Source organism: Acomys minous (assembly GCF_964271855.1).
Source record: "Acomys minous genome assembly, chromosome: 1".
Taxonomy (NCBI): Eukaryota; Metazoa; Chordata; class Mammalia; order Rodentia; family Muridae; genus Acomys; species Acomys minous.
In genome coordinates this window covers 128,424,105-128,430,104 of record NC_140483.1, presented here as the reverse complement: position 1 = coordinate 128,430,104, position 6,000 = coordinate 128,424,105, and positions in this window count along the sequence as shown.

The window sequence follows — 6,000 nt, the reverse complement described above, 5'->3', positions numbered from 1 at the left end:
ACACTGGGCCAAGGCGGCCAGCCCAGGACCTGATGGCGAGCTCGGATCCCGCCTGGCCCTGTGCGGTAACAAAGCAGCAGAGGCCCTCGAGGTTCTAGAAGTCGCCAGAGAACTCTGCTACATAAAAGCGTAGTTCCCTAGCTGTGATATGCGGACAGCATTCGATGTTAGGACTCGGGGTGACTTCCGAAGACATTTCACTGATCTCTATTTATTTGGGCACACGGATTTACGCAGGGAGTGAAAGGCACAGAGGACACCTTCGCGCGCGAGGGTCCCCTAGCCTTAGAATAAGGGTCAAGCAAAGGGGCTGATTCCTGACACCTAGCCCAAAAGGGCAAGACCAGGCCACACTCAAACAATAGATAATCCTTGAAATGAGTCGCTCTTAGCACCAACACCAGAGAAAACACTAGTTATCTTAGAAAATGATGACAAGGGCTCATAGCCTGCACACAGGCTCAGCCAAACCAGATTAAAACTGAATATCTGTTGAAGATGAAAAGGTGTATCGAATGGTGTCATTTCTATAAAAAGTTTACAATTTAGAAAATAAATGCAGAGCGTGACTTGGGGTGGGAACAATAGCATTTCTGGCATGTGCCAAGAAAAAGAAATGCAACACGTTGCTTAGTTTAGTAAGAGTACTGTAAAAGGGTGTGGTGAGAGATACTAAGAAAATGTCAAACAGGATTTAAGCCTACCTGAGTTGATACAGATCTATTGCAAGAATGCATCTGTGCTTCTGGAGCAATTGACTTACCATTACACACAACAATAAACTCCAGATGGAGAAAAGATGTACATGAGAAAGGTGAAGAAAGACAAAATACTGGGCTTTGGTATATGTATATATGTATTCGTAACTTTGATGGTCAGATGTGTTCATAAGATAACTGGATTTATGAACATAAAACGTTAAAAAATAAAATATTAATGAAAAATGAATGGATCTTGGCCATGTTAAAGTTTGATATTTCTGTTAGATTGTCAATCATTTAAATTGTTTCAGGAAGCTATTAGGCAATTATCTGACGGAGGTGGATAGCCGCATATTCTGTAATCTGCCATTTCTCGGATGTAAGTATAGTACCTGCCTACTACATTGTATCACTGAACTAGGTCATGGGGACTCCACCCGCAGAAATAGATTGATGCTATCTCACAGGCGTTGATCAGGTGTGGTAGAGTGGATAATTCCCTTGAGGGGGAGGGGTTGCTGTACATGGAACAGGACTAGCCCCCTTTGTCCTCTTGTACCACGTGAACTCACCCACTTTCTCACTTCCATGTGTCATGAGGCTCTCACCAGAGACCACCGAATGCTAGTGCCTGTTAGAACAGAGACCTAAGATGCCAGACCCCGCAGCCTAAAGAAACCAGACTTGCACCCTTTAGCTCTCTCCTTGGGACAAAGTCAAGAAGTTAGTCTGTGCTGTGGACCAGCAGCAGTCACTAACCTGTGTTCCTAACCTCTTCCTCGCTCCTCCATGCTCTTTGTCACATATCTTGTCCCAGATTAATGTGATATACAACTTTCTACCACCCATCAAAGTTTAATTCCAGCACCCAAGAAGCAGAAGCAGGCGGATCTCTGTGAGTTCAAGGCTAGCAGAGGCAACACAATGAAATGCTGTATGTGTGTCTCTTAAGTATGAAAGGCACATATTGCCCTTTGTTCAGTGGATTTCTTTGAAAGCTCCTCTGGCTTCTGCTGTCATCATTTCTTAACAGCTAGCATGCTCTCTCTCTCTCTCTCTCTCTCTCTCTCTCTCTCTCTCTCTCTCTCTCTCTCTCTCTCTCTCTCCCTCTCCCTCTCCCTCTCCCTCTCCCTCTCCCTCTCCCTCTCCCTCTCCCTCTCCCTCTCCCTCTCCCTCTCTTTCCCTCTGACTGAAGCACCTGCCTAGGAATTAAAGGAAATCTTATCACTTTGTGGCCCTGTTATGCTGTCATTTGGCCACTTGCCTGGAAGTTATAGAGATCTATCTGCCTCTCCAGGGCCAGGATGAAAAGCATGTACCACCATTTCTGGCTCCATGGTAACTTTAAATTCCATCAAGTTGGATATTAAGATTGAACATCAGAAGACTTGATGAAATTCCAAAGTTCCTGAGAACAATAGAAACTGCTGATCACGCAAAGAGATGGCCTACAGAATGGGATAAAGTTTTGCCCAGCTATATATCTCAAAGGACTAATACCTAGGATAAAACAAAAACTCAAAAAAAAAATATACCACCAAAACCAAACAACCTAATCAACAACTTCAGTAATAAAATAGATAATTCTCAAAAGATGAAATACAGATAGCTAATAAATACAAGAAAAAATTCAGCCCCAATAGCTATCAGAGAAATATGGATTAAAACTACATTGACATGCCATCTCACCCCAGTATGAATGTGAGGCTTTAAGAAATAACAAGTCATAGGGGAGGGGAATAAGGGGAAAATGGGAGGGAGGATACAAGGGATGGGATAACCATCGAGATGTAACAAGAATAAATTAATTAAAAAATAAAATAAAATAAAAAAGAAATAACAAGTGCCAATGAGATATGGGCAAAGGGGGACTCAGACACTGCTGAGTGTAAACTAGTCCATCTACTACACAGATCAGTGTGAAATTAAGGATTAGAAAGATGGCTCAGTAGATAAAGGTGCCTTTCAGCACCTGTGCTGATCTAAGTTCAATTCCCAGTACTTGCATGATGAAAAGAAGACATCAACCCACTCAACTTACCATCCAAATATATACGCATTGTGGCATTGGCATGCTCATTTCTCACACAGAGAATACGTAAAATGTAATAATAATTCATTTAAGACCAGGATGAAAATAAATCTGTCATACAATGCAGCTGCAGCACTTCTGAGTATATACCCAAAAGACGACTGCCATCAACATATCACAGAGATTCTTGCACGCTGATGTTTATTGCAACACTGTTTACAACTGGTATGTTGCATAGCCAACCTACAGAGGTGGCAGGAAAAGAATAGATACAGAAAACATAGTGTATATACGCAATGGAATTTTTAAGCCATAAGGAACAAAGTTGTGTCACTTTCAGGAAAATGCATCAATGGAAAATAATCATATTAAGTGAAGTGAGCCAGTCAGAAAAATAAATATTGTATGATTTCTCTCATGTATGGTTTCTAATCTTTATAAAGATAAAATCATGTGTCCATATGGTATAAAATATGAATGCAATTTTCTAGAGGAACAAAAAGAACTTAAGAGATAGGAGGGGGAACGGAAGGATTGGGAGTAGGGTGGGGAATACATTGAACATGCAATGTCCACTTGTATGAAAATGTCCTTACGTAATGCAGAAATGTGAGCTACCACTGCCCAAGTCATAAAATACTTAAATGGAAATTTAGTAAATACCAGTGGAAATGTAAAAAGGAAACAAACCAGGGAATTAAAATAACATGAAAATGTTAGAAACAAGTGTGAGAGAAAGTGCAGGATATGGGTGACAGCACAAGATGCCCATTGCATGTGCATTATTATAATCTAGAAAGAATAAGACAAAGCTTAGAGCAGGAGGAACGCCATACTCCAGCAACATCTGCACATGACAGAGTACTGGAAGAAACTGACTCAGTGTCTACAAATATAATAACTCTGTAATATTTAGTGTTGGTATCCAAGGCCTCCCATATTAGGACTTGCATGGACTTCCAAGGGACTGAACCATCACTCTCTCTAACGTCCCTCTTGAAAAAAAAGGTGTGGCTGTTTCTCAAAAATGCCCTTCTTGTTCACACCCCCAGGCTTTTGCCCATGTTACCTTTTTAAAAAAATAACATTTGTCGTACATTAAATGAGAATGTTCCACACAGGTTCATATGTTATAATACTTATTCCCCAGTTGCTGGGGAAATATTTAGGAAGAATTAGGAGGTGCTGTCTGCTGGAGGAGGCGTATCACTAGGGCTAGGCTTTTGGTTTTCAAAAGACTCGACCATTCCCTGTATGTTCTCTGCCCCCTCTTTACTGTTCAAGATGTGTACTCTCAGCTGTTCTTGCTGCCTTGCCTTTGCTATGCCATCATGGACTCTAGCCCTCTGAAACTATAAGTCCATGTGTATGCTTCATTTTGTAAGTTGTCTTAACTTAAGACAGCTTCCTATTTCCTCTGAGTTGTCATTGCTCCTTAGGAAAGTTAGTTCTCCTTGGGGGCTGCCTTTGATAGTGCCTCATCTAAGAATGCCCTTCTCCGTTACCCCTAGTGGAAACTCTCTTTCCTTTAGTTAAATCTCAAAGTCTTTATTGGAACTAACTCAAATTTCCTTTACTGTATAATGAACTATTTCCTGGCAACTTTTGATGTGCTGATTTCCCTCTTTAAGTAGTATCTGTATAATATTTGTAGTAGTTTGAATGACAATCGTCCCATTGGGCTCATATCTTTAAATGATTGGTCACCAGACGTGAAACTGTTTAAGAGGATTAGAAGATTAAGAAATGTGTCCTTGTTAGAGGAAGTGTGTCACTGGGGGAGAGGGGTAGGCTTTGAGTCCTCTGTCTGTCTATCATCTATCTATCTATCCCTCCCTCTCCCCTCTTCCTAGTCCTGTTCCTCCTCTCTGCCTGCTACCTGTAGATCAGTATACAGCTTCCAGCTACTTCTTCAGTATCTTGCCTGCCTGACTGCTGCCATGTCCCCCACCATAATGATAATAGACTCGTCTCTGAAACTTGCCCCCAATTAAATGCTTTACAAGACTTGCCTTGGTCATGATGTATCTTCATAGCAATAAAACAGTGAGTAAGACAGAAGCTGGTACGAGGGAGTGGTGTATAGCTGTGATATCCGTGACCATGATATTTGTTGAAGGAATATGAAAGACTTTGGAAGTTTAGACTATAAAACAAGTTTAACATTTTAACCAGGGCTTCATAGGCCATAACAGTAAAAGCATGAAAAACAGTGGTGCGGAGGGCAATTTGGACTGTAGGGGCCCAACTCAAAAGGTTTCACAGGGAAGAATATTATTGGCTGACATGGAGACTATTCTTGTGCTATTTTTGGCAAAGAATGGTTGCTTTTTGCCCTTGTCCTAAAAATCTGCCTGAGACTAAATGGAAGAATTTTGAATTAATGGCATTGGCAGAGGAGATTTCAAGACAGCCTATTATTGACTGTGTCATATGATTATTAGTGATCACTCTTATGCAGACCTACAATGCGTGATGGCTAAGAAAACGCCATTCTGTACCAGGAACCCTACTTAGCAGCTGTTGCCCTTGCCCTGAATTCCTAAAAGATGAGCTCACAGCAGCCTGAACACTCCCCAGAATGGTGTTGCTACTGTTAGGTAATTAACCACTTACTCTGAATTTTTTATAAACCTGCTTATCTATATATATCCAGGCTTGAGACAGCTCTTTCATCACCGTGTAACAGGGAGTAAAAGGAACAGCCTTGAAAGCTAAGGGGAATGAAGCAATTTCTCAAACATCAGCAAATTTCACCTTAAAAAAAAAAAACCTTTATATAACACCTTCTGTGTGGCAAGCCTTCCATATAGCAATAAGTTCACTTAATAATTATTTGGATTGAGTCTGTAGGGTTTTCTTGCCATCTCAAAGTTCAAAACAAATGAAAAAGAATAAGCAGGGCAAAAAGAAATACAATATGTACATTTTAAGGAGAAAAGGAACACCAGGAAATGTTTTGTTGGAGCCAAGTCCAGTGCTCAAGGACGTAAAATTTTAAAGAAAAACCTGACCTAAATGGAATAAAGGAAGTAGTAGCATCAAGTGAAGAGCTCATCCAGCCCCAGGGGATCTGGCATCCTGCCCTACTCATGACCTATCCAGGCACCATGAACACATGCAGTACACAGAAGTACATGGAAGCAAAACATCATTCACATAAAAATAAAAGTAATAGTTAAAAAGTGAGGGAGCCTTGTTAAATAAGCCTAACCGACTGCATGACAGGCTTCATTTTCTTACTGAGCCAGCCTAGGCCTCAGTTTC